The following is a 25,077-nucleotide window of genomic DNA, read 5'->3' on the forward strand; positions in this document are numbered from 1 at the left end:
TGATGGAAATGAGACTCTGTACATTTCTTTTTACACTGCAGCCGTAAGTTCTTTCATTTTCAATAACTGATGCATTCGCACCGGTCAGTTTGAGAAGTATGTCCATCTAGCACTTAAAAAAATTTGGAATAATCCTTTTGATTTCCATTTCTTCAGAAATGAACGAACAGATTAGTAGTGAGGTGTAGATACACTTCTGCTTGTTGACGAAAGTCAAGGCATCTGACAATGACGTCACTCACTAGCAAATGTGTAGAAGACTTACGTATAGCCGGCCTGTGTGGCCGAGCGGTTCTAGGCGCTTCAGTCTGGATCCGCGTGACCACTACGGTCACAGGTTCGAATCCTGCTTCGGGCATGGATGTGTGTGATGTCCTTAGGTTAGTTAGGTTTAAGTAGTTCTAAGTTCTAGGGGACTGATGACCTCAGAAGTCAAGTCCCATTGTGCCCAGAGTCATTTGAACTTACGTATATAGGTGGCCGCGTGCATATTCATATCTCAGTTACGTCCTTTCATCTCCAGGGCGCCTTCCAATGCAATACACGGAATTAACCGCCATGAAATTCACAGCTGGCTGATGATGGTTTGCTGACTGGCGATTTAAGTTGGTGCAGCGCAGAAACGTTTTAAATGTGGTTTACTTTAACCCTCATCGCGATACGTTGGGTACATCACCTTCTGACCGAGTTTGGTGCACTGGGCCAACAGCCCCACAAGATAAAGAGAGCTACGCGATATGCTACGCAACGAGGTCAGGAATGTGCACACATAAAACGGAAAAACGAAACGTAAAATAAAGATAGCAGGATATTAACTATTTGATGCGAAATTGTAGCGAGTCAATATTTGAAGGTATTCCATGAGAATTATTACCATCATCTTACTTTCAAGGATTAGGCTACTGCCTGTTCCGATCTCACAAACAAAATCAATCTCATCTTTTCGAAGGTGCTCCAGATTTTCTTATTCCAGTCGGTTAGTAGTTCAGAACCTTATAGGTATTTCTGTGGGCTGGCATTCTGATGTGTTGTTGACAACAATTTTCATGATAATTTTGACTTTTTTTCATTCAATTTGAAAATATTTAATTCTGTTCTCATATTGTCGTTTCTGATAAAGTAGCTTCTTGTACTGTCCTTCGTTCCCCTTAGGAACCTCGCGTCTGCTCTCTGAATTTCCTTTTTTTTTCCAGCTTTCGCTTCCATGCGGTAACACAGGAACCGCCATTACTTTGTAGTCTTTCAAGGTGGTATGTTTTTGTACCTGATTTGTGTATTTTATTTTCTGTACCAGAGTCAGAATCATACCGTAGAGATATGAGAGAGTTGTTCTAAATCTGAAATGTATTGGATGTAGTTCGTAATCTGCGGATAGCCATGGGAACTGTGTCACGAAGCAAATTTCTGCTCCTCGTCGTGAATTGGCCCTTTTGAATGTAACTCGTAATGACCTAAATCTTAAAGAATATGTATGAAAAAGATCTTGAAAACATCTTGATAGATTTACTTCAATTGTTTTACATGATATAAGGCTATACATTGTTTTTAAACGACAATGTTCAGAATTGCTGTTGAGAAACAAAACGGTGTACTGTGAAAGTGTGCGTGTTCGTTTTCCTTATCGCAGTCGGTTTTGTGCACGATGGAAAGGTATTTAAACCATTACACAAAATATACACTCCTGGAAATTGAAATACGAACACCGTGAATTCATTGTCCCAGGAAGGGGAAACTTTATTGACCCATTCCTGGGGTCAGATACATCACATGATCACACTGACAGAACCACAGGCACATAGACACAAGTAACAGAGCATGCACAATGTCGGCACTAGTACAGTGTATATCCACCTTTCGCAGCAATGCAGGCTGCTATTCTCCCATGGAGACGATCGTAGAGATGCTGGATGTAGTCCTGTGGAACGGCTTGCCACGCCATTTCCACCTGGCACCTCAGTTGGACCAGCGTTCGTGCTGGACGTGCAGACCGCGTGAGACGACGCTTCATCCAGTCCCAAACATGCTCAATGGGGGACAGATCCGGAGATCTTGCTGGCCAGGGTAGTTGACTTACACCTTCTAGAGCACGTTGGGTGGCACGGGATACATGTGGACGTGTATTGTCCTGTTGGAGCAGCAAGTTCCCTTGCCGGTCTAGGAATGGTAGAACGATGGGTTCGATGATGGTTTGGATGTACCGTGCACTATTCACTGTCCCCTCGACGATCACCAGAGGTGTACGGCCAGTGTAGGATACCGCTCCCCACACCATGATGCCGGGTGTTGGCCCTGTGTGCCTCGGTCGTATGCAGTCCTGATTGTAGCGCTCACCTGCACGGCGCCAAACACGCATACGACCATCATTGGCACCAAGGCAGAAGCGACTCTCATCGCTGAAGACGACACGTCTCCATTCGTCCCTCCATTCACGCCTGTCGCGACACCACTGGAGGCGGGCTGCACGATGTTGGGGCTCACGGAAGACGGCCTAACGGTGTGCGGGACCGTAGCCCAGCTTCATGGAGACGGTTGCGAATGGTCCTCGCCGATACCCCAGGAGCAACAGTGTCCCTAATTTGCTGGGAAGTGGCGGTGCGGTCCCCTACGGCACTGCGTAAGATCCTACGGTCTTGGCGTGCATCCGTGCGTCGCTGCGGTCCGGTCCCAGGTCGACGGGCACGTGCACCTTCCGCCGACCACTGGCGACAACATCGATGTACTGCGGAGACCTCACGCCCCACGTGTTGAGCAATTCGGCGGTACATCCACCCGGCCTCCCGCATGCCCACTATTCGCCCTCGCTCAAAGTCCGTCAGCTGCACATACGGTTCAGGTCCACGCTGTCGCGGCATCCTACCAGTGTTAAAGACTGCGATGGAGCTCCGTATGCCACGGCAAACTGGCTGACACTGACGGCGGCGGTGCACAAATGCTGCGCAGCTAGCGCCATTCGACGGCCAACACCGCGGTTCCTGGTGTGTCCACTGTGCCGTGCGTGTGATCATTGCTTGTACAGCCCTCTCGCAGTGTCCGGAGCAAGTATGGTGGGTCTGACACACCGGTGTCAATGTGTTCTTTTTTCCATTTCCAGGAGTGTATATTGTATGTGCGTGCATATCAATTTAAACAAAAATTGTATGCACAACAATACGCTGTTTTATTTGCTTCCTCGCAGTCAGTTTTCATAGACAATCTGTATATTACAAAAGGTGTAGCTCTGGATTGTGATAAGGATGCAACTACAAATTTTAAATCGACCGACACTTTAGGACGATCCCCGTTTTCAGAGTAAACCTACACAAACAAACGTCACTGGCAGCTTGTGATTAGAATACTGTTACAAAGTATGAATCGACTGACATTTTATGATGCTCCCCATTTGCAAAGTAAACCTGCCCGAAAACATGTCATTGCAGCTACGTTACATTCAAGTTATCATAGTCAAAACTGAATGAAAAAAAAAAAAACGAAACCGCACTTTTCGCACAGTACAGCATTCTGTTTGTAGCATTCGGTTTTTATGGGAAAGCAATACGGTACTGTTTAAAAATTATATTGCCTATATTGGGTGGTCGGAAATTCCCATTACAAACGTCTAGGACATGTGAGTACTTAACATTTTGAATAGGAACCCATGTCCGGCAACGTATCGTTTCCGTTCTACGACAGTTTCAATGTAGATGATTATCTCATCCACACCCACGTGAGGAATGTACTTAGGCGTGACCCAGTACAATTGTTGCAATCTATTTGAAAAGAATACTGACTTGTTCCGTTATTACTTACACATTTGCATTACAACTTACACCTTATGGTTTACATTACTCGACAAAAGAACCCAGCATCTACGGCACCAGCCGCAACGTGCATTACAACAGCTTCTCGGTGTGGCGACCACCAACGTCGTTACACACATCGAACCTCAGAAGCATGTTGTTTTACACTCTCTCCATCCCACCTGGTGTCTTTACAATGTCTTGTGCAGCGGCCAGAGCTTGTGCCAGCAGATCTTCCTCTGTCTGTACAGGTGTCTCATAAATTAGGCTCTTCATACGACCCTACAAGAAGTAGTCATAGAGGTTAAATACGACGATCGTGGCGGCCACGTGGGTGGACCACAACGGCCTATCCATCTTTCACCATACCGTCTGTTGAGATGTCAGGACAGCCAGTGAAAAGTGAGGTGGTGCTCCATCATGCTGAAACCACATTTCCTGGCGGACATTCAACGGCCCAGCTTCCAAGAACGGGTCCATTACGTGTCGTAGGAAGACTAAGTATGCGGGCCCGTGAAATTGGATGGAAGGAGGTATGGTCCAATCACATGACTGTCCAGCATACCTGCCCACACGTTAATTCCAAACTTGTCTTGAAATACCTGAACATGCGTGGCATGAGAGTTTTCGTCAGCCCAGACATGGCTATTTCGAGCATTCAGAACACAATCCCTTGTGAACCTACATTTATCTGTGAAGAGAACTCGACGTGGAAACAGGGGCTCGTCGATGCAACGGTGCAGGAACCATGTTCAGAAGGCGACGCGTTGTCGAAAGTCTACTGGACTCATAGCGTGCACCCTTTGTAAGTGTTACGGATGTAATTGTTTCTCATGCAGGACGTACAACACGGCACTGTGACTAACAGCCATTCCACGCGCAATTTTTCGCGAACAAGTTGACGGATCTTCAAATTCAGGAGTTCGCCGTCGCCGTGGGGCCCCACAGTCCTCACGGTGGAGGTACCCGTTTCTCTAAGCCGTTGTGTAAGTTGGGCAAACAGTTTGCGCGGTGGAGTGTGACGGTGTGGAAAATCGTTCGTGATACAGCCGACTAGCAGCTCTTCCGTAACCTCCAGCTTCGCCATTCACAAGGAGCATGTCTGTGTATTCCGCAAACGTGTACTCCACCATCTTTCCTCTATCGGTGATGCACAGGTATTGACTCCGTCTCACAGCAAAGCGGACAATGAGTGACATCTAGGGATCGTTTGACGTTGTACACGTCATCATGTCTACCCTGTTGCATACCAGGACAGGGTACTCTGAGACGTTTCTCTTGCCCTAAGCAGACGTTGACGAGGTACACATCTGAATTGAAACTGTCGTAGAACGGAAACGATACGATTCTAGACATGGGTTCCTGTTCAGAGTGTGCGCGACTGCTACGGTCGCAGGTTCGAATCCTGCCTCGGGCATGGATGTGTGTGATGTCCTTAGGTTAGTTAGGTTTAAGTAGTTCTAAATTCTAGGGGACTGATGACCACAGTAGTTAAGTCCCTTAGTGCCCAGAGCCATTTTTTTGTTCAAGGTGTTCTGTGCTCACTACCCTCTACAAGTCCTAGACATTTGTAACGGGAATTTCCGCCCACCATGTATACGTCTGAATGTAATCCTATTACTCTATCAGAGGTTTCCATTTCTCTCAAGATTTATTGCTCCAGGATGGCATATGAAGTACATGAAATTATTGCGTTTATAGAGAAACAGCGTAAGTAAGTGGTTACGACGTACCAGGTATCGATGCATTCTGACACATCCATACTGGTACGTGATGTAGCCTCTACGGGCGCCAATGCAGGCGCTGACCCTGGCATCCAGTCGGTCGGACAGATGGCGAATACTGTCTTGAGGTACGTCATTCCACCTCTGCTCTGCCTGTTCACGTAATTCACGTAATTTTGTAAGAGTTGTCGGTTGACGAGTTGCAGAGTCACTTCTCGTCCCATCATACTCTACACGTGATCGATTGAAGACAAGTTCGAAAATTGTTCTCGCCAGCACGGCACCTTGAGTTTCACAGACAGTGTGTGGGCGAGCATTATCCTGTTGCACCAAAACATTTTCTTCGTGTTGCAAGACCGGCAAAAGAACGGGAGTGACTACATTCTGCACCTACCGAGCGCTGGTTAGCGTTTCCTCCAGAAACGCGACAGATGATCGAGAGTCGTAGCTTGCCGTACCCCAGGCCATAAGGCCTGTGGTTTGGTCGGTGTGTTTTGTACAAATGCAACTTACCAGACGGCACTCACCAGATCTCTTTCGTACCCACAAATTTTGAAAATTTGTGGTAAATTCTAGTGGGAACAAACCGCTGAGGTCATCGGTCCCTAGGTTTACACACTACTTAATGTAACTTAAACTAACTTAACGAAATGATAATTAACTCGACACCCTAGCTCCAAACAGGCGTTGATATACATCATTGAGGACATGTTGAAAATGTGTGCCCCGACCGGGACTCGACCCCGGGATCTCCTGCTTGCATGGCAGACGGTCTATCCATCTGAGCCATCGAGGACACAGAGGATAGCGCCACTGCAGGGACTTATCCCTTGCACGCTCCCCGTGAGACCCACATTCCCAACATGTCCACACCACTACATTCGTAGTGCGCCTAAGAGATGTATATCCATCACAATCATTACTCGTGGCAGATTAATCTACCAAGTCCCGTACGAGTTGGGGCATAGCATATGCGTTCGCAGAAGAAGGTCAATGGCCGGGTAGCCATATTTTAACCATATAAGTAAGTAGTATCCGATGGGCAAACATCTATTAGGCGCACTACGAATGTAGTGGTGTGGAAATGTTGGGAATGTGTGTCTCACTGGCAGCGTGCAAGGGATAAGTCCCTGCAGTCACATTATCCTCTGTGCCCTCGGTGGCTCAGATGGATAGAGCGTCTGCCATGCAAGCAGGAGACCCGGGTTCGAGTCCCGGTAGGGGCACACATTTTCAACATGTCCCCAGTGATGTATATCAACGCCTTTTTGCAGCTAGCGTGTCGAGTTAATTATCATTTCATTCTAGAGAATCTGCACAGTCATCAATTGTATCTGTTCTTTCGGGGACAGATACTACCTTCATATAAAGTAACTTACGTTAAGCACAATACACACGCCCATGCCCGAGGGAGGACTCGAACCTCCGACGGGGGGAGCCGCGCGAACCGTGGCAAAACGCATAGACCGCGCAGCTATCCAACGCGGCCGTACTCACAAACGACCATCTCTTCGTGCAGGCAGAACCTTCTTTCATCGCTGTAGACCACGGCGCGTCATTCTGTCTTCCAATGAACCTCCGACGGCAAGCAGTCGAGCCGTGCTCATCGATGCTGAAGCATGAGTCGAGGGACGGGCTTGAGGGTACGTACCCTGGTCCCGGTCCTGATGACAGGTTCGCAACAGTCCGTGTTGACATGTCTGGGCTCACCAGCCCTCTCATCTACGCGGCGGTAGCTGTACGATTAGTCCTTACAATACGACTATGCTGGCGGGGGTCTGTGCTGCGTGGGCGTCTATGGGTGCCAGAATGTTCATGTGATCATCGATACCAGCATCACTGCATAACTGATGCAGCGCGTCCAGATTGGGTGACAATTCTCGGAAAGGACCGTCCCGCCACTTGGAAGGCCATAATCTGACCCCTTTTAAACTCGCTCAGTTGGATGCAGGAAGCACGAGTGCGTTTCCGTGGCATGGTTGCCAGTTTGCTTCATACTGAGTATCCTGGCTATGAGCATTCCCTATTAAAGTTAAGAGGTTATTAATCGGCGAAAGTAATTTGTTAACAGAAACTGAGGAAGTTAGACAACGTGGAACTCTCGATTCTACTGTAAGTTTCATGTGCTACAAAATTTTTCTGAGTCGCTGCCTAATTTAATTGAAATTGCCGAAATGTAATACAAGGACTGAATTAATCAGTGAATTAATAAGCATAACTAACTTGTTTATATTAATAAAAAGATCCCAGTGAATATATGGAATGACCAAATGGGAACAATTTAAGCACAAACGATACACCAAATAACACACAGAAAGCAGAAGCTTAAGCGTGAACAAAAAATAAGGTAATCAGACAAAAGTCTACAAATATAAGGCCTGTGTTTTGCGCTTCAGAAACGCTGGTGGGATGTATTAAAAATAGTCTTACAGTTTAACATAGTTCATTACAACAAAACTCCGTATTAAAAATTCGTTGCCTGGTATTTAATTAACTCATTTATATTATTATTATATTGAGTGCTGAGGTACATTGCGGTGATAACTGAAAAGGAAATCTTAAGCGTGCACGGGGAAAGTTCACACAAACATAATGTATTCACACATACAAGAATTGACATAAAAATAATTTTTCTCGTCACAATAAGTCAAAGGCTCAGTGGTTCATCCCTATCGCTATGATTGAATCATTCTGAATAAAAATACTGTGGAACACTGTCCGACAAATAAATGTATCTGCATCACCTTGCACATCAAACTAAGCTAAGTTGGTGTGAAAGACAGGCAAGTGCCGTGATTCTTGTTCAAAAGAATTGTTATTATTCTGAATTACGATGCAAAGTTCCTTTGGTCATGCGTACATGTTTTAAACGCATGGCTAACGTAGCAATGAAGTACATTGCTTTATTTGCTTTATGAGATTAAATATTTATCTGAAGTTTATATGAAACAATAAAAGAGGAAGGAAATCAGGGTTACACTAATAAATCGACATAAATCGAAAGCTTAGCGACAATTCATTCATAGCATACAGTAAGAGTAGAAAGCAGTTGATCTGCCGTTTGTGTCTGAAAAATGGTTCACAATGGCTCTGAGCACTATGGGATTTAACATCTCAGGTCAGCAGTCCCCTAGAACTTAGAACTAATTAAACCCAACTAACCTAAGGACATCACACACATCCATGCCCTAGCCAGGATTCGAACCTGCAACCGTAGCGGACGCTCGGTTCCAGACTGTAGCGCCTAGAACCACACGGCCACTCCGGCCGGCGCTTGTGTCTACATAATATAATTTTATTTGCTTGTAGCCATAGACAATGGTCAACTTACACAAAAAATAGACTTCTTTAGTTTAGTCGACATAAAAGTTTTCTGGGTAAATGTAAAAAACTACTGCTGCTGGAGAAAAACCAACGTGTCGGCCACGATTGCAGCGGGCTTCTCCTGGGTCTGGGTCTAGATTGCAGTAGGCTTCTTCTGGGTCTGGGTCTAGAACCACATAAAGCCGCTGCAATCGTGGCCGAAACGTTGGTTTTTCTCCAGCAGCAGTAGTTTTTACATTATGGCGCGGTACCAAACCCAAAAACTTTTATTTCGACTGACTCTGGCCGCGGAAGCCTACACAATTATAGTCTTTAGTTTAGTTTCCCCCCTTTAGCACTGACTATTCCTAGTGCTCGCTTTCACATGCTTCTTGAAGAACTTAGCAACAATTCTGGCTCGTCATAATGGCAACAGCAACCCCTCGACGTAGAGTATTTAGAGATCAGAGAGGTGAGGACAGTGAACGTGCAGTCTAAGCACTATGTTCCGGGCCCTCGTGGGGAGGGCGTCATATTCGAACGACGTTTGCTGCTGGTCGGCGCATACTACCTGTTTAAAGGAATGTAAATAGAGAAATTACGATAGCGCGATCTATATCCCGTGCATTTCCTTACTTCTACCTGGCGCGAAACTTCTGTTGCTTGTTTTGGTTTTATGAGTGTTCAAATGATAAGGTATGAAACGCCACTATAACCAAACCGTTCTGAAATTTGCATATACCGCTTTGGGATAACGTAGTGCGACATGCAGGGTAGCGAATGTAGTGTCCGGCGTGGTTGTGTGCATTTGTCGCCTCCCCCTAAAAAATTCAGAGCTGTATCCTCATCTGGCAAGGTGATGCTGACCATCTTTCTCGACGTCCGAGATCCGATAATCATCGTATTCCCCAAGCCCGGGAAACCATTAACAGTGACGTCTACTGTGGGACACTCCGAATCCTACCCAAGCCCTTCAAGAGCAAACGGCCTAGGCTTTTCAGGGAGGGAATGATTCTGCTCCGTGATGACGTGTGTCCGTAAGTCTCCAAGGTCACACGAAGCGTAATGGCCAAGTTCAAGTGGGAGCAGCAACCCGGCCATGCCACCCTACGACTTCCTTGTATCTGGTCAGCTAAAAAAACCTCAAATGGAATGACTTCAGCTGCGACAACGATATGAAGGACACAGTGGATGACTGATTCCTGTTACAGCTACAGAAATTCTGGTAACATGTAATCCTTCGGCTCCTGAAACGGTGGGATACTTGTGCTAAGGCCTCAACTCAAGTGATTGCTTCTGAAAGAAGACTTTAATTATACCCACAGTGTTGTTTAATGCCATTTTTTTAGCACCCCACAGTTTTGCGGCGTCTTGTTGTAACATTAACTCTGATTACACGAGCTGCCCAGATAAGCAGATCTTGTTGTGCTAGCTCCATACAGTCTTCCACCGTTTTTGGTATCTCCCATTGTGTCAAAGTCATTTTGTAATCTAATTCTTTGTGATTTCGCAAGACCAAGTAAATAACTGATAAACTCCAACTGACTTACATTTCACAATCCTTTTATTTGTCCTACAACTTCTCTTTGTTAGGCAGCCCTTTAAAAACGGTTATAACCGGTTGTAATCTCAATTGTTTCACTCCACTGTTTCGGTGTTGCTCTTGTGCACAGTCGCCTACTACGAAGACAACTGACTTATTATTTTGTAAAAGCAACAAGCATTGTACACACTCGTTCTGCACCAGTACTCTTTACACTTTGAGTCCCAACAATATAAAAAAAAATTCAAAATTTTTCAGAGGATCTATGTTTATCATCATAATAAGTAACGAAGACAAGAAAAAATGGCAAAAAGTAAACGATCAACAATGTTAAGGAAGTCGTTTCACTTTGGAACATAATTTCAAGATCTTTGGCAGAATTAACCATTGTAACATAGTAAGCAACGACTACAGAAATTAAGTATTAAAGTTTCACTTTGAAACTACTAGGACACAGAGTTTTCAGCCAACCATCATTTCATGAAATATATTTGAAAACAATTTCGCATTTTTTCCTAGACACACTCAAACATTTCGCAACTTCCATGAACTCATAATTCCTGAATCAAATTATAGTCCTAAATAGAAGTAAAAATGAGCTAAAATTTAATAAATTTACATAAAACGTACACACTGCTACTGTGGTTTCATTTGGAAACCACCCATAAAAGCAGTAGTACAAACTCAAACTTACGTAACGACAACTTTAGATATACTTACGTTCATTGCAGTGATTTCCTCAATATGATCGTCCGCAGCTCGTGGTCTAGTGTATGGCGTTGCTGCCTCTGGATCGCGGGGTTCTGAATTCGATTCCCAGCCGGGTTGGGGATTTTGTCTGCCCGGGGACTGGGTGTTTATGTTGTCCTCATCATTTCATCATCATCATCATCATCATAATTCGTGGCAGTGACTCGACTAGACTGTGTAAAAAATAGGACACTTGAGTGCCAAGCAGAACCAAACATCGTCATCATCATCATCATCATCATCAATATGATCACTGTATAAAACATACGCCACAACCCCTACTACCACGCAGCACAATCGCCACACCGACTGTTGCTTTGAACTCTCTTAGTGACTGATACAGAGCACTGCGTTAGTAGAAGTACCTCGGTGTATCACTGGATGTCTCTGTCTTGCAATAGCATCGATCGATTCAAGCGAAAGGCATTGCTACTTAAAAGAAATGAAATTAACAGAATTGGGAAGAAACCATTGGTATTCAATGGGTTAAGAGTTGTGTGAAATCAGTAAGCATTGCACGAGCACGACTTGCATCGCTAGACACACAGGGATTAGGTTTCACAACTAATACCTAGGGATTAGAGTTACGAACAACTAAAATTTGAACGTAGGAAATATAGTGGTGAAGGCAAACGAAACATAACGTTTTATTGGCAAAAGGGAAGCTGAAAAAATTTGATATAATGACTGCTTACTCTACGCTTGTCCATTCTCTTGTGGAGTATTGGTGCGCGGTATGGGATCCTTACGAGACAGGGTAGGCGGAGGGCATCGAAAAATTCAAAGAAGGGCAGCTCGCTTGATATTGTCGCTTAATAATGGAGAGATGTGATAAGCGATTTGGTTGGCAATGAGTAAAATAAAGCCTTTTTGCTCAGCCTAGATCTGTATTCGAAATATGAATCAACAACGTTCTCCTTCGAATGCGAAAATATTTTGCTGAGTTCCACCTGCGCAGGGGGAAATGAAATAAGAAAACTCTTAACTAAGAGTTAAGTGTTCATTTTCCACCGTGGTATTACAGAATGGAACGGTCGCGAAACTGTCTGACAGTGGATCGTTAAACTTTCTGCCAAATACTTAAATGCGAACTGCAGAGTACTTATGTATATGTAAGTGGCCAGTTGGCTAAAGCAGTTTTCTTGTCGGTTCATGCGACACAATAGCCACTGTCCATACCTGCTGACACCGATACATAGCTGGCAGCGTGCATTTCGCTCTCCTCGCCACAGCGACGCAACGCAACGCGTGGCCGGTGGCCCCACACATTATTGAGCGCCCGCTCAGACCGCATACTCGGTGCTGCGGCTGACAGCTCTACGCTGTATTCGCGTGGTGCTTGTATAGCGTGAGCTCGCGGCAAAAACCGAAACCCATTTAGTGCACCGGCGGCCGCGCGATACTACACCAGCGCTGCCTGGGGGCGCATTTGCATAAACACGGCCACCACAGCCGTTCCCTTGTCTAACTTAAATTCTTTGTTTGGAACACCAAAGGACTACAAGGAAACGAAGGTGCAGCACAGTGCAGCTTGTTTCTATTGCAGAGCTCGCCTTATTTCGCTCTTGAACGTAGTGGAAATATAGGCTACGTATTTGAATTTAGCGCAGTTCATCTCTCTCTTCTCCAGATTGTTCATAACGTCCAGCTTCGAGCAATCACACTTGCTGAATTAGCTAATATTTCGAATTCACCTTCCTGAAGCTTCAATAAAACTATTTTGCGATTAATTCAGGCCTGTGACAAAGGGTTGTGTTACCGGTTAGCGTATCAGTTCGAACTTTTCACAAATAAATATAAAATAAAACGAATAAAAAATGCAAAAAGTTGCTTATTGTTCTCAGGATATTTGATTTTCAAATTTATACGACTCTACATACGTTCCAATCCTGGAAACATTTTGTTCCTCACATTTGTTGGTACTCAAAAAACATAGCTTCTTGAGGTGATACAGTCAACTCTTGTTTGCCATTTTTGTGTCATCTCTTTTCTGGTTGATTTTTTGCATCCCACTACTAATTCCTCTCTGTGTCTTCATATCAGAGTACCACTTGTTCCTAACGTCTTCAATTATTTGTTGGATGTATGCCAGTCTCTGTCTTCCCCTACATTTTTTTTTACACTCTACAGCTCCCTCATGTACAATGGAAGTTATTCCTTGAAGTCTTAAAACTTATCCTACCATCAGTCACATAATTTTCAACTTCTACTCACTCCCTCAAAAGCTTCGATTCTCTTCTTTTGCTGTTTTTCCCAGGCCCATGAGTAGTACATCTTGGCCAGTCCTGCCCCAGTATTCACTTAAATTCTCTAATCAACCTTGTAATACCATTGATTTGATGCACCAAAGTTAGTATACATCTATCCTTGACAAGCATTTCAGCCCCTAAAGCACTTTGTTTTTCCTCAGCACGGTGGCAACTACGAGTAGGAAATGCCAGGTGTCACACATCTCACAGTGTAGGCGCATGGTTCGAAGAGAACCAGCATGAGTTTACCGTATTTACTTGGCCACCGGGCTCTCCGGATTTAAATGGTTCAAATGGCTCTGAGCGCTATGGGACTTAACATCTGAGGTCATCAGTCTCCTAGAACTTAGATCTACTTAAACCTAACAAACCTAAGGACACCAAACACATCTTAGCCCGAAGCAGGATTCGAACCTGCGACCGTAGCGGTCGCGCGGTTCCAGACTGAAGCACCTAGAACCGCTCGGCCACAGTGGCCGGCTCGCCGGATTTAAGCCCGTCGAGAATTTGTGGGACTATTTCGATCGGCCTATTTGCGCCATCGACCCTCAACCGCAGCAAGCCACGGGTCTGGAGTCTGTCCATATCTTCAAGAATCTCATAAACTCTCTTCCGGTGGGTCTAGCAGCGGTCTGCGCTCCAAAAGTTGATTACTGAACCTTTTGACAGGTGGTCACATTAAAGTGACTGCACAGTGTATGTGACATGACTCTTTCCATTTGAAGATTACGAGTTGCATCCATGATGGTGGTTTCCATAATGGCAGCCATGTTGGCAACAAAGCATACAGGCTTTCCCCTTCTCCCATCTCATCCTACTTGAATTTAAATTTCTGTTTATTCTCTTGTTTTGTTTCACAAGGGGGGGGGGGTCCACACCTATTCACCACAGTTTACTTTTAGATAATAGGAAAATGTCACTGACTGCTCCGAACGGCGCCTATTACATCTACATCTATTCGCATATTCCGCAATTCACCTTCTGGTGTGTGGCGAAGTTTACATCTGGAACCAGTATCAGCTTCCATTCGCAAAAGGCACCGGGAAGAACTACTGTCTTAAAATTTCCTCATCGGTTCTAGTTTCTCTTATTTTATTATCGTGCTCATTGCGAGAGAAATGTGGGAGGAACTAATATGTTGTCCGTCTCTTCATCGACACTGCGCTCTATGAATTTCAACAGGAGAAACCTCTCCATGGTACCGCCATAGTTTATTGAGCATCTTCGTAAGGATACCGCGTGCATTAAACGATACCATGAAGAAACGAGCCGCTCTTCGTTGGATCTCCCCTATCTACCCTGTTAAACCTACTTGGTTGCGCTCCCAGACTGGTCACAAAACAAAATAAAAAAAGAAGCAAGTTCTTTCGTTGATGAATTACATTTCTTTAAGATTCTTCCAAAGTATCCAGCCTAACTCTGCTTTTCCTGCAAGTAGCTTTATGTGATCATTCCACTTTACGTCTTTCCATGCGGTTACTCGTGGATATTTGCGGTTACTATTTCCAATGAGTATTCAGTAATGGTGTATCTCTTTGCTATTATTCGCAGTATGTTGCATATATTTGTGTCCACGGTCAACAGCCAGTCGCTTCAACGATCATTGCGCCTCGACAGGTCTTTAGCATTTCGCTACAGTTTTCTGGCAATACCACGTTCTTTTAGGCAACAGCATCATCTCCACAAAGTGTCATGGGGCTTCCGACATTCATACACTCCTGGAAATTGAAATAAGAACACCGTGAATCCATTGTCCCAGGAAGGGGAAATTTTATTGACCCATTCCTGGGGTCAGATACATCACATGATCACAGTGACAGAACCACAGGCACATAGACACAGGCAACAGAGCATGCACAATGTCGGCACTAGTACAGTGTATATCCACCTTTCGCAGCAATGCAGGCTGCTATTCTCCCATGGAGACGATCGTAGAGATGCTGGATGTAGTCCCGATGAACGGCTTGCCATGCCATTTCCACCTGGCGCCTCAGTTGGACCAGCGTTCGTGCTGGACGTGCAGACCGCGTGAGACGACGCTTCATCCAGTCCCAAACATGCTCAATGGGGGACAGATCCGGAGATCTTGCTGGCCAGGGTAATTGACTTACACCATCTAGAGCACGTTGGGTGGCACGGGATACATGTGGACGTGAATTGTCCTGTTGGAACAGCAAGTTCCCTTGCCGGTCTAGGAATGGTAGAACGATGGGTTCGATGACGGTTTGGATGTACCGTGCACTATTCAGTGTCCCCTCGAAGATCACCAGAGGTCTACGGCCAGTGTAGGAGATCGCTCCCCACACCATGATGCCGGGTGTTGGCCCTGTGTGCCTCGGTCGTATGCAGTCCTGATTGTGGCGCTCACCTGCACGGCGCCAAACACGCATACGACCATCATTGGCACCAAGGCAGAAGCGACTCTCATCGCTGAAGACGACACGTCTCCATTCGTCCCTCCATTCACGCCTGTCGCGACACCACTGGAGGCGGGCTGCACGATGTTGGGGCGTGAGCGGAAGACGGCCTAACGGTGTGCGGGACCGTAGCCCAGCTTCATGGAGACGGTTGCGAATGGTCCTCGCCGATACCCCAGGAGCAACAGTGTCCCTAATTTGCTGGGAAGTGGCGGTGCGGTCCCCTACGGCACTGCGTAGGATCCTACGGTCTTGGCGTGCATCCGTGCGTCGCTGCGGTCCGGTCCCAGGTCGACGGGCACGTGCACCTTCCGCCGACCACTGGCGACAACATCGATGTACTGTGGAGACCTCACGCCCCACGTGTTGAGCAGTTCGGCGGTACGTCCACCCGGCCTCCCGCATGCCCACTATACGCCCTCGCTCAAAGTCCGTCAACTGCACATACGGTTCACGTCCACGCTGTCGCGGCATGCTACCAGTGTTAAAGACTGCGATGGAGCTCCGTATGCCACGGCAAACTGGCTGACACTGACGGCGGCGGTGCAAAAATGCTGCGCAGCTAGCGCCATTCGACGGCCAACACCGCGGTTCCTGGTGTGTCCGCTGTGCCGTGCGTGTGATCATTGCTTGTACAGCCCTCTCGCAGTGTCCGGAGCAAGTATGGTGGGTCTGACACACCGGTGTCAATGTGTTCTTTTTTCCATTTCCAGGAGTGTATATACACGGTGCAATTACATAAATGTGAACGTTTGTCAAAAGCCAGAATAAACACATTTTGCAGCGCAAACCGCTGCGAGACGTGCAGAGAGAGAGTCAGTGGGGTTCTGAAAAGTACCGCCAGGGATGTGGCGCCATGCCGACCCCAGCGCCGTCACCAGCTGTGCTAGGTTTCTCGCTTGAGAATCCATGGCTCGTACATCCCTGTCGAGTTGGCCCAACAGATTCTCGATTGGGTTTAAACCCGGGGAATATGGTGGCCAGGCGAGTATGGTTAACTCATCCTGGTGCTCACTCAACCACACACGTACACTTTCAACTGTGTGACACGTTGCTTTGTCCTGCTGGTAAATGCCATAGTGCCGAGAAAAAACAAACTGCCTGTAGAGGTGGACATGGTTCCAGTGCATAGATGCGTACTCATGTTGGTCCACTATGTCTTACAGAATGACGGGATCACCCAGGAAATGCCACGAAAATATTCTCCAAACCATAAAGCTCCCTCCTCCGGCCTGGGCTATTCCGTCAATTGTCGCAGGACCGTACACGCCGTCGCCCATCTGTCCGATGGGGCGTAAAACATGATTAATCTGAAAAAGCCATTCAGTGCACGTCCAGTTATGGTGCTGGCATGCAGATTCCAGCCTTCGTCGCCGATGAACGGCAGTCACCAAGGGTTCATGAACCGGGCCCCTATTGTGGAGGCCAATATGCAGCAACGTTCGCTGAACGGTAGTTAAGGATTACTTATCATATGATAATTACTACTTGTCAGTATTGAAACACAGATTCCCAACATAAGAAAACACTAAGACGACAGTTATACAGGGTGGTCCATTGATAGTGACCGGGCCAAATATCTCACGAAATAGGCGTCAAACGAAAAAACTAAAAAGCACGAAACTTGTCTAGCTTGAAGGGGGAAACCAGATGGCGCTATTGTTGGCCCGCTAAATGTCGCTGCCGTAGGAGAAACGGATATCAACTGCGTTTTTTTAAAAATAGGAACCCCCATTTTTTATTACATATTCGTGTAGTACGTAAAGAAATATGAATGTTTTAGTTGGACCACTTTTTTCGCTTTGTGATAGCTGGCACTGTAATAGCCACAAACATATGGCTCACAATTTTAGAAGAGCAGTTGGTAGCAGGTAGGTTTTTTAAATTAAAATACACTCAAGAGGAGCATACAAAACTTCATTGTACTGTTCTCCCTCATCCACCTTACAGCACAGATCCCGCAACGACCGACTTCCATCAGTTTGGATAAATGAAGGACGCACCCCCCGGGAAGCACTACGTGGAGAATAGGGAGGTTACTGGTGCAGCAACACGTTGGCTCCGACGACGACCAGCGGAGTGATACTGTGCGGGCATACAAGCTCTCCCAGTAATGTGACGTAGGGCTGCGACGTATTGGACGTAGATTATGTTGAAAAATATGGTTTTGTAAGAGAATGGGGACTAATATGGTCTATTGGAATTCTGAATAAAACCAACGTGGTTTCAGAAAAAAAATTGTTGCATTACTTATTGAAAGCCCCTCCTAATTAGCTCACTATTAATTGCATCTAAACCTGTTGCTTTTCATTTTTTGTGATTTTTCAAAGCTGATGTGAGCTTTTAAAAAAATCAAACTAATCAGTATCGTTGCTTGCCTCAAGAGGTTTTTAATCTTGAAATCTCTTAATGCTGACGTGGCGTTGTTTCTTCACACTATAGAGTGCGGTATCATGCCATCTCGCACGAATCTCGTCTATTCAGGATGCCTGGACAGTGGTTTTAGTTGCTTCTCTATTCCCCTCTCAGCTATGTCCGTATCTGCTAATTCGGCGTTTATCGCTGAAACAACCGGTTTTCGGTTGCATCACTTCTTTTCCACGCCATTCGAACTTGACTATTAAAACCGTCCCCAATAACAGGTTTCTGACGTAACCAACTTGCGGTTTTTTATTCCTGTTATTTCCTGTTGTAGACGTAGAAATCTTCCAAAGACTGCATAATTTTGAGTCTCTTAGTTTAAAGATTGATACACTACTGACCATTAAAATTGCTACACCACGAAGATGACGTGCTGCTGACGCGAAATTTAACCGACATGAAGAAGATGTTGTGATATGCAAATGATTAGCTTTTCAGAGCATTCACACAAGGTTGGCGCCGGTGGCGACACCTAAAACGTGCTGACATGAGGAAAGTTTCCATCCGATTTCTCGTACACGAACTGCAGTTGACCGGCGTTGCCTGGTGAAACGTTGTTGTGATGCCTCGTGTAAGGAGGTAAGTGCGTACCATCACGTTTCCGACTTTGTTAAAGGTCGGATTGTAGCCTATCGCGATTGCGGTTTATCGTATCGTTACATTGCTGCTCGCGTTGGTCGAGATCAAAATGGTTCAAATGGCTCTGAGCACTATGGGACTTAACATCTGGGGTCATCAATCCCAAAGAAATAAGAACTACTTAAACCTAACTAACCTAAGGATATCTCACACATCCATGCCCGAGGCAGGATTCGAACCTGCGACCCTAGCGGTCACGCGGTTCCAGACTGAAACGCCTAGAACCGCTCGGCCACTCCTGCCGGCTTGCTCGAGATCCAATAACTGTTAGCAGAATATGGAATCGGTGGGTTCAGGAGTGTAATACGCAACGCCGTGCTGGATCCCAACGGCCTCGTATCACTAGCAGTCGAGATGACAGGCGTCTTATCCGCATGGCTGTAACGGATCGTGCAGCCAAGTCTCTGAGTCAACGGATGGACACGTTTGCAAGACATCAACCATCTGCACGAACAGTTAGACGACGTTTGCAGCAGCATGGACCATCAGGTCGGAGACCATGGCTGCGGTCACCCTTGACGCTGCATCACAGACAGGAGCGCCTGCGATGGTGTTCAAAATGTCTTTGAGCACTATGGGACTTAACATCTGAGGTCATCAGTCCCCTAGAACGTAGAACTACTTAAACCTAACTAACCTATGAACATCACACACATCCATGCCCTGCGATGATATACTCAACGACGAACCTGGGTGTACCGGCCGGAGTGGCCGTGCGGTTCTGGGCGCTACAGTCTGGAACAGAGCGACCGCTACGGTCGCAGGTTCGCATCCTGCCTCGGGCATGGAGGTGTGTGATGTCCTTAGGTTAGTTAGGTTTAATTAGTTCTAAGTACTAGGCGACTGATGACCTCAGACGTTAAATCTCATAGTGCTCAGAGCCATTTGAACCATTTTTTTTTAACCTGGATGCACGAATGGCAAAACTTTTTTTCAGATGAATCCAGGTTCTGTTTGCAGCATCATGATGGTCGCATCCGTGTTTGGCGACATCGCTGTTGACGCACATTGGAAGCGTGTATTCGTCAGCGCCATACTGGCGTTTCACCCGGCGTGCTGGTATAGGGTGCCATTGGTTACACGTCTCGGTCACGTCTTGTTCGCATTGACGGCACTTTGAACAGTGGACGTTTCATTTCAGATGTGTTACGACCCGTGGCTCTACCCTTCATTCAAACCCTGCGAAATCCTACATTTCAGCAGGAGAATCACGACCGCATGTTGCAGGTCCTGTACGGGCCTTTCTGAATACAGAAAATGTTCGACTGCTAAGCTGGCCAGTACATTCACGAGATCGCTCACCAATTGAAAACGTCTGGTCAATGGTGGCCGAGCAACTGGCTCGTCACAATACGCCAGTCACTACTCTTGATGGACTGTGGTATCGTGTTGCAGCTGCATGGTCAGCTGTACCTGTACACGCTATCCAAGCTCTGTTTGACTCAATGCCCAGGCGTATCAAGGCCGTTATTACGGCCAGAGGTGGTTGTTCTGGGCACTGATTGCTCAGGATCTATGCACCAGAATTGCGTACAAATGCAATTACATGTCAGTTGTAGTATAATATATTTTTCCAGTGAATACCCGTTTATCATCTGCATTTCTTCTTGCTGTAACAATTTTAATGGCCAGTAGTGTAGAATGAAAGTATTAAATTAAATAGGCAAACAAACGGATACTTAGCCCTCTCACTTTTCACTGATGTTCTCGAAAAGTGATTAATGATTGAATACTACAAAAATAATCAATATTCGTCAGTTGAAACTAATTTTCTGAAGCTCTGCTGAAAAATCATGTTATATCAGTATTTGAGCATTATGGATAGTCAGCGCTAAAGGGTGAAAATTGAGGTTGGAGAACTCTATTTTTCATGTTAATTTGTCCAGTTTGAAGGACTACAAGCAAATAAAGGCATATTATGCACACACAGGCAGCAGATCTGGTACTTCATATTTTTATTGTATACTGTGAATGAATTATTGTTAAGTCTTTAATTTATTACTGTTACCATAATGGCTTCCTGTTTTATTATTTGATAGAAATGCGGACCAAATCTGTAATCTCTTAATGTAAATGAAGTATTGCCACATCACTTCGTAAAAATATTTCGAGGCTACCTGTTGGTGCCACTGAGCAGTACAACGGATGTCCGCCGACTACAGCGAGAAACTACCGCACAGACCAGGTGGAGGCAAGTGTTGCACACTCCACGTACACGCCTACCTTGAGTTACGCACGACACCAAACAACAGGAACGTTATTGTCACAGAAAACTTGTACCAGTTCTTATGCCTTGTGTTCCTCGCCCCTTTCTGTCGTCATTGTTAATAAAATTGCACTGAAAGCTTTTCCCGTTTTCTATAATAACGCAACATTTCAAACCAATGCAATGTTACGGATAAAAATTACTCCTTCTAAAAAAATTTGGCACAGCTGCTTTGGCTAATTGATATTTCTGTTTCTTACTCGGTGTTCATTACAAAATAAAAACCATCTTTTATAACCGAGACCAGACAAATACCGAAAACTTTGGTTGTTCAGAACTAAAACACCGGTATCGGTTTTAACCGGTCGCTTTTTCCCATCCCTATTTTGCATTCGTGTTACGACTGGAAGGAGGAACAGTTCTGCGGTTTTTCGCGGTTTCGTGGACTCGTCACTTGTGCCTTCGGACCGCCGGTGGCGGTAGCGCCCCTTGAAACGTGTGCGCAGTCCAGCAGAGCAGTACAGTGCATTGGCGCGGCCTCATTAGTCGGGTGCCGTGCTAAGTGCTGCGTATACATTACACCGTTGGCCGAGGGCCTTTGTCTCTGTCCTCACATTACGTGCAGCTTGCGGCTAAGCCAGCCGAGCTGCTGCATCGCGTCTTGCCCAAATTACGCCGCTTTCACGGCTGCTGTAGTAGAATGGCACACCGTCTACCGTTATTTTAAACTTTGGAGACGTGTCTCTTCAGAGATATTTGATGGACGAAATGGCAAGCCATTTCTACTTTGGAGCGGCGTTTTACTTTTCTGTGTAGTCTGACGTTTTTAACAGAGTGTCCCACATAAAACCGGCACTCCTCATGTATCAGTTAATCATCTCTAGTCGAATTGATTGTGAACTGGCAACACTGTTTCGAAAGTTGGCTACACTGCAGACGTATGTTCGTGCGTCAGTTGTTGTGAGAAGCTCGATTTGTTGAGATGTTACAGAATTGAGGCAGTTTGCGTTAAAACAGCGAACTGATATTGTGGAGTGCTACATAAAGACAGTGTGCGTCAAGGAATAAAGCGAAGTCTCCTGATAGGAATCTCCTCACGACCAGCACTAATCGAGAGCAGTAAAAGAAATGGACGGCTGACGGATCCGTTCAGAATGTGCAGAGGAATAGACGACAGATACTGAGGACCCCTGAGACTGTACACAGTATTCATATGGACTTTACGATAAATCACCGAAACCCGGTAAGGATGTTATTCCAGCAGGTTGCTCTACTTAGTAAATCGTGTCGTCGTGTACTAAAATACATGGAATTAAAAGCCTGTTGTGTGAGCGTGGTGTAGCACTTGAAATTTGAGGACCACGAAAAAAGACAGTTCATGATTGTAACTAGTTAGTTTCATTTATCAGATTATATAAATTCCAGAATTGCAGTAACAGGTCTCAGGACAGCCCACATATTCTGCATGAAGGACCTCTCCACTCAGAGAAGATAGTTGTTTGGTGTACATTGTCGGGCATGAGCATTATTGGTCCCATATCTTTCAAGTACACCTTAAACTGCGCCAGATATCTAAGAGATCTGAAGCTTCTTGGCAGATTAAAAGTGTATGCCGGACCGAGACTCGAATTCTGGATCTTTGCCTTTCGCGGGCAAGTGCTCTACCGACTGAGCTAGCCAAGCACGACTCACGGCCCGTCCTCACAGCTTCAATTCTGGAAGATAGAAGACGAAGATAAGAGACTGGCAGAATTGAAGCTGTGAGGAGGGGTCATGAGTCGTGCGTGGGTAGATCGGTCGGGAGACCACTTGCTCGCGAAAGACAAAGGTCCTGAGTTCGAGTTTCGGTCCGGCACACATTTTTAATCTGCCAGGAAATTTCTCATCAGTGCATACCCCGCTGCAGAGTGAAAATCACAATCTAGAGATATTTTATTCATTCTGTGCACAATTAACAGATGCATAGAAGCTTTATACATTAGTATAACAGTAAGATGGAGCAACTGCTCACACATCCAACCAAAGTATGGAAATTTGGAAATTTGTGGTAAGTTCCTATCGAACCAAATTGCTGAGGTCATCGGTCCCTAGGCTTACACGCTGCTTAAAGTAACTTATGCCAAGGACAATACGCACATCCATGTCCGAGGGAGGACTCGAACCTGCGACGGGGGGACCAAATTATGAGCCACCTGATCCGTGTTCAGTGAAGACAGATTTGTGAATAGAGGCCTGTAGCTCCCAGGATCGTGTGATTTTTATTTATCGAGCACACTAAAAGTAAAAGTGAATGCTGACAATCCTCGCGCAATAGACGATCTTAAACGGAACATTCATAGAGAAATTAACAACATCACGACTGCAGAATTACAGTGTGTTGCCGGTAACGTCACCACACGAAGTCAGCGATGCCTGTATTACCATGGCTAGCTGCCCGCAGCTCGTGGTCGTGCGGTAGCGTTCTCGCATCCCGCGGCCGGGTTCCCGGATTCGATTCCCGGCGGGGTCAGGGAATTTCTCTGCCTCGAGATGACTGGGTGTTGTGTGCTTAGGTTTGTTAGGTTTAAGTAGTTCTAAGTTCTAGAGGACTGATGACCATAGATGTTAAGTCCCATAGTGCTCAGAGCCACTTTTGAATCCCATGGCTACCATTCCAGCATCTGTTATAAACAGGTAACTATACATTTTAACGTCACTATTATCCACTCTTTTTTAGTTAGTTCATTGTTGCTTGAATATAGGAAGTCGAGCTAACGGGTTTTATGTGGGACACCTTGTACTAACATTTCGCGTCATTATTCACTGACAAGAACTGTTAAAATCTTAATTTGCAGAACATACAAAGGGCGTTTCAGGAGGAATACAAAATGCTTGAGGAGGTGATACTAAAACTTACTTCCAATAAAACATTCATACACGTACGCTGTCTGACTCTGATGGGGGGGGGGAGGAACTAAATTTGTTGCTGAATCACATTCTCGTACAATATTTTCAATGTCTTGAAATTTGTCATCGTCAGCGCTGCAATACCAGAGGATTAACTAATTAAGTTGTAACTGCTTGATAATGACCTGGGTCGATATTTCAATACTGGATGTTGTAATAAGGGGTACAGTCGATGACGAGTGTGAAGGTACTGAAAAAATTCTACGACACGGTGAACCCACAACAAATACAGTTGCCTAATTATGTATATATCGTCCATCTGTTATGCAAAACACTGTGTTTTGGCGAAGTAAAAAGTAATCATTACTGGCACAACAAAATTCAGCAAAGTATGTGTAGCATTTGTGTGTACTTCTCAATAGCCCATGGGATGAACACAGTGCAAATACAAGAGCAGCAAGTCCGCATGATGAACCAATGTCTACACTTTATTGTTGGACAGCTGTAGAGTCATCGGGACAAAAGCACCTGATGTGCATTGTCTGGATGGCGAAAATGAACGTTCACAATCGAACCTAATGTGTCTAAAAATGGTTCAAATGGCTCTAAGCACTATGGGACTTACCATTTGAGGTCATCAGTGCCCTAGACTTAGAACTACTTAATCCTATTTAACCTAAGGACATCACACACATCCATGCCGGAGGTAGGATTCGAACCTGCGACCGTAGCAGCTGTGCAGTTCCAGACTGAAGCGCCTAGAACCGCTCGGCCACAGCGGCCACCAAATTTGTGTATTGAGTTTTTGCATACGCCGTATTCCAATCTCTCCTACCGAGGTTTTCAATTTCCTCCCACAGCGCTCTCTCTATTGTGACATACTCGTAAGATATTTCTGTTATAAATAAAATATGGAGTCTCTAAAGGGCGTTCCACGATTTATTCCATACACTTCTAACGGCTGAAGTGAAATAAGTTGATAAAGTTTCACGAGGGAAGACTTTCCCTTAGCGACTGCTGTTGTGGGTTAGCGGCGTTGAGTCTCTTACACTTGAGCTAACTTGGGAGTTGACAATGATGAGCTTGCCATCCTTTCCTCTGAAAGGCCATCTCAAACTGGGAGCTCTTGTCCGTCTACGTGATTTTCCCTGTTGACGTGATCC

The 25,077-nt window shown here is 45.6% G+C and overlaps 1 protein-coding gene and 1 non-coding gene across 2 annotated transcripts in view; both read left to right on the top strand.

Moving 5' to 3' along the window:
- Positions 1–25,077, top strand: part of LOC126278033 (ATP-binding cassette sub-family G member 4-like) — a 448,565-nt gene that overhangs the window by 244,489 nt on the left and 178,999 nt on the right. The window lies entirely within an intron of this gene.
- Positions 6,653–6,726, top strand: Trnaa-ugc (transfer RNA alanine (anticodon UGC)). The gene has a single exon. It is a non-coding gene; the product is annotated as a tRNA-Ala (tRNA).

Source organism: Schistocerca gregaria, chromosome 6 (assembly GCF_023897955.1).
Source record: "Schistocerca gregaria isolate iqSchGreg1 chromosome 6, iqSchGreg1.2, whole genome shotgun sequence".
Lineage (NCBI taxonomy): Eukaryota > Metazoa > Arthropoda > Insecta > Orthoptera > Acrididae > Schistocerca > Schistocerca gregaria.